This window comes from Capsicum annuum, chromosome 3 (assembly GCF_002878395.1).
Source record: "Capsicum annuum cultivar UCD-10X-F1 chromosome 3, UCD10Xv1.1, whole genome shotgun sequence".
NCBI classification, from domain to species: Eukaryota; Viridiplantae; Streptophyta; class Magnoliopsida; order Solanales; family Solanaceae; genus Capsicum; species Capsicum annuum.
Window position 1 is genome coordinate 166,244,614 of NC_061113.1, and position 10,180 is coordinate 166,254,793.

Consider the following 10,180-nt stretch of genomic DNA (forward strand, 5'->3'; position numbering starts at 1 on the left):
AGTTCCAGACATGCTTGACCATAGCATTCAGGTTGTCAGTACTCAGTATTTCAGTACCCCAGTTTATAGAATACTTAGAGCCCTGTCGTACGCTTAGTCTCGCATTCGAAAATAATACAGACTTCATGAATCTATCTCAGATACCTCATTCTACTCAGTTAGTCCTTATATCCTATGCATAAAACAAAAAATCCCAGCCCAGCTATTTAGACTAAGTACCGTTTAGCTTTGTAGATCCAGTATTCAACTATCAGTTATTCAGTTAATTAGATAAGTTAGTGCATTTATGCACTCGTGTTCAGCTCAATTCATGTGTCATGTCTCAGTTTCAGATCCTAACTATTCAGTCATGACTCAGTTCCTAGGTTTTTTGCATATCGCCTCAATTTCCCTCAGTAGCTCATCCAAGTCAGTATTCTTTGAGGGACATAGTGTCCCCAGGGGAAGATATATCATACCCCCAAAATTTCATGACATAAACATGCTGCTCTATTTTTTTTTATGAATCCAGTTTGGAGAAGGGGTACTCATAAGTTAAACCTCAAATTCCAACTTCAGTCGTATGCCATGTTTTCAAGATTTAGTTTAGATCATGATATTTAGTATATCTACCACATCCCAGACTTAGTTATGTTCTCATGTTTCCGATCATGCATATGGAGTAATTAATCTCAAACTTATCAGTATTATAAGTTCAAGGTAACAGTTTTCCTTAAATTTACTCATTCTCATGTTCATATTTCAGTGCCAAACTTGGTATTCAGTTCCATGCTTAGTTTTCAGTTCAAACTTGATACCTTTACCATTGCATGTTCATGAGTAAGTTTAGCCATGAATTCACGCATCAGATATGTGTGATCAGCTCATTAGTACTTTCAATTATGCATTCAGGTATTATGTCAGTTATATAATCATGGATCAGATATGCATGGATTCAGCCTTTCAGTTGTGCATCAGATATGAATTCTCATTTTGAGAAAACTTACTTTATTAGAATCCTCAGTCTTATATTCATGAATCAGCTTCCCATGTATCAGATATGCATATTCAGTATGTTGTGCTCAGCTTTTAGTCATGCCAGTAATGAACCCACGTTTCAGTAGTGTATGTCTTGTACGTACTTCATCTTATCATCTCTCCCGCTTCAGTTAATTTCCATTCGAGGACGAATGTTTCAAAGGGGGAGATATTGCAGTACCCCGTATGTTTCTAAGCTAGGAGATGAACCATTTTTTCTACGTATGAAACCTCCTATCCTGTGAGTAGCATTTTAGTGCATGACTTACAATGAGTATCCTAGCGATAATATAGCTTATGATATATTAAGCATGTTCGTATGAGTCACTTAAGGTAATACAAGCTAAGAGTTTTTGAATCCATCAAGTTTTAGTATTTGATTTTGCAAGGGTCATCTTTGAACGAGTATAACTCAATGTTAATGTGGTATTTTGTCTGATTTAGACTCACCAAATTGTAGAGAATTGAATTATCTTTCCAACAATACCAATTTCACATTAATCCAATACCCGAGCAAAAAGTTATGCTTTTTTTTGTGAGAGGCAGTAAGGATAGGTGATTGGTTAGGCGCCGCCTAACCCAAACATAGGCGATTGGTTAGGCGCCGCCCAACATAGCTTAGGAAATCACTTGGGAGCCGCCTAAGTCAGTTCTAGGTGCCAAAAACACTCCGTTTTAAGTTATTTTAAGGGTAATTAAGTCTTTTAACACTCCTTACACGTCCCTAAACTTAACCCTATAAAATATATAGCTTCTAAACATATTACAATCCTATTAACATCTCAAAGATCATCATCCAAGAGTAATAAAAGAGAAAAACAATTAGGGTTGCATAATAAGCTTGAAAATGCAATTTCAAGGAAATTCCTCCGTCAATCATCAAGAACCTCCTTTCCAAGGTATGCGTAGTATTCATCCACAGATTCCTTTCATCCGTGGAGTTCAAGAATCAATATTTAAAATACAAAATCTTGGTTGATTGTGGTGATATGATCATACCCATGTTGATGCTTGTTTGTTTTGCTATATAATAGTATCGTGACTGTATATCTCATGAAAGTTATGTTGTTAGTTGAAAAACATAATCTTTAGATAGATTGATAGAATGCAAGTATGAAATCCACCTATGCCTTAAAGAATGCATGCAAGGTGTTCGATAAAATGCCTAGTATGTTAGAACATCATAGTTACATAATTTCATGATATCTAAATAACAAGTTCATGTTAGTCATACACTCTAATATGAATTTCCATGCAAATTATGTGTTGTTATTGTTGTGGTATAAAGCATGTATGATAATGGAGATATAAATTATGTACACAAAATATATCCATGCTTTCCCTACCATGTTTGAGATGTTGAATAAATACATGAAGTATAATATCCCCAAATTATTACAATATGAACTAAACGTTAGATGTTGCCGTTCCCTTGTGCTTGAATGGTTTCCATGCTATTTCTATGGATAGTATATGTTGTCGGAATGCCCATGATATTAGAATATGAGATTTATGAGTTGATTATAAGCATTCCTATTCATGATAGATATTATGATGACCATGTACTTCATGAAATCCCCTACTCATGTATTATGAATTTTTATTGATGGTCGCGTACTCAAGAAATTCAAGTTGTGTCAGTTTCCTTCCATCAAGTCCTGGGGGTACTTGTACCCGAAAAATATAGCTGTGTGCCTAGAGCCATGTCATGTTTTCACGATACTCTTAGTCAGGCCATGATCTATAGAATTCAGTCAGTCATGTGACTCAGAAAAACTCAGAAATCTCAGTAATCTCAATAGTCCAGTAATCTTAGTAATCTCAGTGCTCAGTAACCTCAGCAACCTCAGTATTCATAGTCAATATCAGTAACTTTAGTACTCTCAACCAATCTTCAGAACTAAGTATATTCCGTCAGTCATAGGAATCCAGTAAACTTAGTTTAGCTCTGCTAAACAGTACCACTAGTATCAGTCCAGTTAATCAGTATCAGTTTAGCTAATCAGTTCAGTTCAGTTGTTTAGTTTAGCTTAGTTATTTAGTTCAGTGTCCTTTAGATGGGAGTAGAAGTTAGCACCGAGTGAACCCAAGGATGGGAACTCACCAGCCAGTTCAGGGTGTGATTCTTAGTAGTCATCCTTGTGTTCCAGAACTATGTAGCCAGCATAGGTTGAGATATTTTAACCCATCAGATTAGGATTGATGAGGTGGCTTAACCCATCAGTTTAGGGTTCCCACCATTCTCATTGAGTACCTGCCAGTATAGGGTTCTCACAACTGTCCTTACCAGTGGCGTGGTATCGACACCTCTTCAGTGGGGGCAGAGATTGGACCCCAGCTTAGCTATTATAGTGTATTTGTGGCATGTTGGTTAGATAACTACTTTCCACAGTTTCAGTTACAGATTTCAGGACTGTCATCTATAGCTACCCCAGCCTCAGTAAAGAACTCAGATAGCTCTTCAGATTTTAGTATATCAGGGCTGTCAGATACAGTCAACTCAGAAATAGAATGGAACTCAAATAGTTTCCTTTAGATTTATAGACTGTGAGATATAGTCACTTATTCTATCAATCACAACAATTATCAGAACTCATGCTATCAGTACTCAGCTTCAGGACTGTCAGATACAGTCAATCAGACCAGTTCTTCATAATTCAAACTGTCAGAAACAATCATTCATTTATCAGTAATGCAATATTAGTCTCTTAGTATTTAGTAATTCAGTATCAGATCCATCACTTATTAGTGATTTATATATCAACATCAGTAAACTCAATCTTTCAGAATCTCATTATCAGTACACTCATGTTGTCAGTATTCAAACTTAGTAGTCCGTATCTCCATGAGTTTAGTTATAGTTATGTATGCATGTATGTAATCTCACGTTCATATCAATCAGTATTTTTCATGCATATAACCCTTTGCATTTAGCCTACCTCACTCGTATACTCAGTACATTCAGACGTACTGACGCATTTACGCTATGGTGCTTTCTCTTATGTTACACAATAGGTTCAGAGGCATGAGCTCTAAATGAATAGTAGATTCCAGGATCAGTAGTCAGAGTCAGACGTGATTCCTCATCATTCGAGGACATGATGATTTCATTTCTATTTTAGTATTCACTTTATTTCAATAATTGGAGTTAGTTGGGGACATGTCCCTTCAACTCTTTATTCATTTCAGTTAGAGGCTTTCGGAATAAATGTCAGATTAGATGTTCAGACTTCAGTATTTAAGTTTCTTTTTGGTATTGTTATACTATATTTTTCAAATATGTATTAGTATTGAACCTTATGACCTTACAGTTCATGTTTCCGCATATTTTATGAGATATTATGCAGTTTACAGGTATAGATATCAGTCATGGGTTATCTTGTGGTCCTTCGGGGTCATGAGCACTGTGTAGCATTTCGATTTTGAAAATTGGGGTTTTACAGAGTGGAGGTGTCCAATCATACCCACATGCAGAAATTTTTACAATTTAAGTTGGGGGTATTCTAGACATTTCCCCTCTTAAGCTCTGTTAACCCATGACTTAAAACACTCTTGGGACTTTATTAACCCACTATTCCCAAATCAAACACTCTTAAATCACTCTTAAATCTCTCTCAAGCTCTTGGTTCAAAAATAGGTTAGGGTTTCCTCAAGGTGGTCAGTTAAGGCTCTCAAGGGTGGTTTCTTGTAAGACCCCGTAAAGTCCTAGACAATTTTAGCTCCATGTAGCATTCCAAAAGAGGTCCCAGACTTAGAAAATTCTAGCTAAGTGTTGATACTTAGTCTTACTTTTGGCCTCGATATTTCAATGGTTTTATTTTTGTTCTTTCCGGTCTTAGATTACTAATTTTTAAATTAATTCATGATCAGGGTTATCTATAGGTCATCACGGGTGAGTTTTGGAATTTTCGAACATCATTTGAGATACATTTGGATGACCAAAATAGCAAGCCAATGCGATCAGGACGCGTCGCATTGGCTATTGCACTTACACCATCGATGCGGCGTATCGATAATCACGTCTTACCATCGACATGATACATCGACTGTCATGTCACTGGGAACTTTTTTCTTACTAAATTATGAGTTTGTGGGGGCAAATAAGTCATTTTCCACCCATTTTAACCCACCATAACATAAAATTAAGACTCTCAAAGGGTAAAATTTACTCATTATTTCACAAATTCTCTCAAAAGCAAAAGCCTAGTTCATCAAGTCTAAGATGAAGTTCCAAGAAATCACCAATAATTCCTACGAATTCAACAATCAAGGTAGGTTTAGGTGTTCATCCTTTTGTTCCTTCCACCCTTGGAGTTCAAGAATTTATTTTAAACTTAGATTATGATTTACATTCTTGAATGGAATTGTATTCATGTATGTATTGTTGTATGGGTTTCAAGTCAATAATATTTTGAGTTTCATGTAAATGAACTAGAATGTGTGTTGATTTTTGTAACCCTCTTGTTGAATCCTTGAATTTTGATGTTGAATATGATAGTCATGACATTTATATATTGCTCATTCTTATGCACAAGATTTATGCTTCCTATGTGTTTGACAAAATGTCTATGTGGAGGAATTGTGCATGATAACCTATGTGCGATGCTCTTAAAGTTGAGCTATGGTTATATGTATGTTATCGAGTCCTGGGGATATTGAATACCCAAAATTTAGCTATTTATCTAGTCTCCAGTCAAAGTAGAATGATTTCATAGTATCCCGAACAGTAGCATTCGGTCAGTCAACAGAATCAGTGTGAGTTCAGTCAAGCCTAGTACAGTTTAGTGATCAGTTCAGTGTCGATTTAGTTGGGAGTATGATTCAGCATCGAGCAAACCCAAGGATGGGGGCATTTTTGCCAGCAGAGGGTTTGACCATTAGTAGTAGTCCCTGAGTTACAAAACTACGTAGCCAGCATAGGGTAAATTATCTTTCTTTCAGACTAGGGTTGACGTAACTATATATATCTTATAAGTGTTCCTCCAGATTATGGTTGACCCATCTAATGTTAGTAACCCATGGCACGATGCTAACACCCTTCCAACTAGGGTTACAGGTTGGATCCCAAATCAGTCCATAATCGAGGTATGTCCCACAGTTATAGATTCAGTATTTAGTATTCTATAATCAGTATCCAGTATTTAGTACAGAACTTAGTTCAGTTCTACACAATCATGACTTATAGTTATCAGTTATTCAGTTATCAAAAACTCAGTACTTCAGCTTCAGACTAACTTAGACAGGCTATATATGCTTAGTATTGTATGTTCAGTACTAAAAGTAGTCCCAGTCTTGCATATCCTCTCATCAAGTTATTTCATGATATTTAGTTATTATTCTCATGCACGTGAACCCATGCATATCAACCTAACCTCACCCAGCATACCAGTATATTCAAAGTACTGATGTATACTCTTTCTTTGCACTATGATGTCTCATATCATAGGTTCAGACGTTTGGGTTCCTGACCGTACCTAGACAGATTAGTCTATCAACCACAGTTACAGTAGTGAATCCTCATCCATCGAGTATGTGACACTTATTTAGTTATTTTATTATTCATAGTATTTCAGTTACTATTAGATAATATTTGGAGTTTTTTGGGTCCTGTCACTTCAACTCATTTATTTCAAATGTTAGAGGCTTTCAGACACTTCTAGTTAGCTGTTATTTTACAAATGTACTCAGTATTGATTCAGTTTTATGAACCTTATGGCATTTTTAATTTTTTATTTCTACATTTTTTCATGATTATTATTCAGTGCTCACAGCAGGTACCAATCACGGGTTAGCTTATGGTCCTACTGGATCGTAAGCACTGTGTGATGCCCAGGGTGTAGTCTGAGGGTGTTACAAACTTGGTATCAGAGCCTAATATTCTAAAGTATCCTAGGGAGTTTGAAAGCCAAGTTAAGTAGAGTTTTATGCGTGGGTGTATAGCACACCACACTTATGGATAAGAGGCTACAAGGAGTTTTTAGGAAAAGTTCCCTTATTTCAGTGTTCATATCATGCGAGTAAGCATGAGCTCAAGTTAAAATCTTTGTCTAATCCAACTTTTCCTTTTATTACAGAACATGCCCCCCATAAAGACTAATGAAAGATGACTTGGGAACCAGCTAGCACCTCCACCCATTCAAGAAGATCCCCTGAACAAGCGTGTTTCTCACACAGAATTTAGAGCAACTTGCACCACTATAGCCCATTCTATGGCAGCTCAAAATATTTAACCTACTATTTTTCAGGCCAACCCAATGGCCATTACTACTACAGCCAGAATTTCGGACTTCGCCCAAATGAACCCTCTTTCATTTTTAAGGTCTACATTTGAAGAGGACCCATAGAATTTCCCTATCATGGTGTAGGAGGTAACAGACATTATGGGGGTAACTGATAATGAGAGTGATGAGTTGGCTACCTATCAACTATAATATATAGCTCATACATGGTTTAAGCAGTGGAAGGTAGATAGAGGTGCAAAGCAGGGCTTATAGAATTCGAAGAGTTTGCTACTGCCTTCTTAGATAGGTTCTTTTCGTTGGAGTTAAGAGAGGCTAAGGTGTTAGAGTTCATCAACCTGAAGCAGGCTAACATGAATGTAAAAGAGTATTCCCTTAAATTTACTCAGTTGGCCAGGTATGCTCCTCTATGGTAGCTGATAGTAGGTCTAAGATGAGAAAGTTCGTGTTTGGGGTATCTGACAGTGTGGTCAAGAAGTGTAGGACCACACACTGATTAAGGAGATGGACTTATCTAAGTTGATGGTCCATACTAAATAGATTAAGGAATAGAAGACCAAGGAGAAACAGAGGGAGAAAAAGAGGGCTAGAACAAGTAGTTTTAGCTTTGCTTAACAAAAGTCAGAAGGTAGTAACGTCTTCATTTCTACCTAAAATATTTTATCCTAGCTCCGTTTTCGGCTATTGCTCTAATGCCTAAATTTTGGAATGATAATAAGGATAGGGCTCTAGGCTCTAAATCTCTGGGTAGTGTGAACAGTGCTCAAATAAATCCTCTTTGCTAGAAATATAGCAGAAACCACCAGGGTGTCTGCAGAGTTGGAAGTGACTTATGTTTTGGGTATCGTAAGCTAGGCCATAGGATCAGAGAATGTATTTAGGTTAACCGTCCTCTAGTTCAGTCTAATCGCCCATCTCTGCAGGGTGCTGCTTCCAGTGGTACGAGTGGGAAACACCCAAATAGGCTCTATACATTTCAGTTTCGACAGGATCAGGAGAGTTCTCCTGATGTAGTTACTGGTACGTTGTAAGTCTTTTACTTACATATTTATGCTTTGTTAGATTCTTTAGCTTCTCTATCTTTTGTAACCCCTTACATAGCCATCGACTTTGGAGTCAGTACCTAAATCCTAACAGATCCTTTCTTAGTCTCTACCCCAGTAGGTAAGTTTATCATAGCCCGATGGGTATACAGGAACTATCCGATTAAGGTGTCTCAGAAAGTTACTTCAGTAGACCTAATAGAGCTAGATATGATGGATTTTGATGTCTTTCTTAGCATAAATTGGCTCCATTTATGCTATGCTTTAGTTGATTAAAGAAACATAATTGTGTATTTTTAGTTTTCGAATGAACCAGTCCTTGAATGGAGGGGTAGTACCATAATATTTAATGGTCAACTTATTTCATACCTTAGAGCGAGAAAAATGATGTCCAAGGGGTGTATTTATCATCTTGTGTGAGTCAAAGACTGTAGTTTCAAAAATCCTAGTCTTGAGTCAGTTCCAGTCGCAAGTGAATTTCCAGATGTATTTCTCAAAGATCACACCGGGTTTCTCCCAAAAGGGAAATTGACTTCAGAATAGACCTTCTTCCCAATACTCAACCCATCTCTATTCCGCTATATAGAATAGCTCAGTTGAACTTAAAGAGTTGAAAAAACAGTTGAAAGACCTCTCAGACAAAAGTTTCTTTAGGCGCAACATATTTCCTTGGGGTGCACCAGTTCTATTCATGCAAAAGAAAGACGGTTCTCTTAGAATGTGTATAGACTATCATCAGTTGAACAAAGTCACCATCAAGAATAAATACCCACTTTCCAGAATCGATGACTTGTTCGACCAACTTCAGGGTGCCAGTTACTTCTCTAAGATAGACCTCAGATCCGGCTATCATCTGCTCAAATTTAGATAATGAGACATTCCAAAATAGCTTTCAGAACTCGATATGGTCACTTCGAGTTTCTAGTCATGTCCTTTGGTCTTACCAATGCCCTAACTGTCTTTATGGACTTAATGAACCGAGTGTTTAAATAGTATTTGGACATGTTCATCATTGTTTTCATTGATGACATTCTTGTTTACTTCAACAATGAGAATAATCATGCAGACCATCTCAGAATAGTATTACAAACTCTCAAAGCCCATCAGTTGTTCGCTAAATTCAGTAAATGTGAATTTTGGCTAAGATTAGGAGATTTTCTTGGCCATATTATTTCTGGTGATGGCATTAGAGTTGATCCTCAAAAGATCAAAGCAATGAGAAAGTAGCCTAGACCCATCTCTTCATCAGATATTAGGAGTTTCTTGGGTTTAGTTGCTATTATCGATGGTTTGTTGAAGGGTTTTCATTTATTATGTCCCATATATCCAGATTGACTCAGAAGAAAGTTAAGTTTTAGTAGTCAGATTCTTGTGAGAAGAGTTTTTAGGAGTTGAAGACTTGACTCACCAGAACCCCAATTTTGACGTTACCAGTGGTTCAGATGGGTTTGTTATGTACTGTGATGCTTCCAGAGTTGGTTTGGGGTGTGTGTTGATGTAGAATGGTAAGGTTGTGGCCTATGCCTCTATATAACTTAAGCCCCATGAAAAAAATTACCCTACCTTTGATCTTGAGTTAGCAGCTATTGTTTTACCTTAAAGATTTGGAGGCACTATTTGTATGGGGTGTATATTGATGTGTTCATAGATCACAAAAGCCTATAGTATTTATTTCCACAGAAAGGCCTAACTTGCATCAGAGGAGGTGGTTAGAGTTGTTGAAATACTATGACATGAGTGTTCTGTATCATTCGAACAAGGCCAATATAGTAGAAAATGCCCTCAGTAGGTTGTCCATGAGTAATGTTGCTTATGTTGAGGATGGTAAGAAGAAGTTAGTTCAGGAAGTTCATCAGCTTGCCAGGCTAGGTGTCCGTTTGG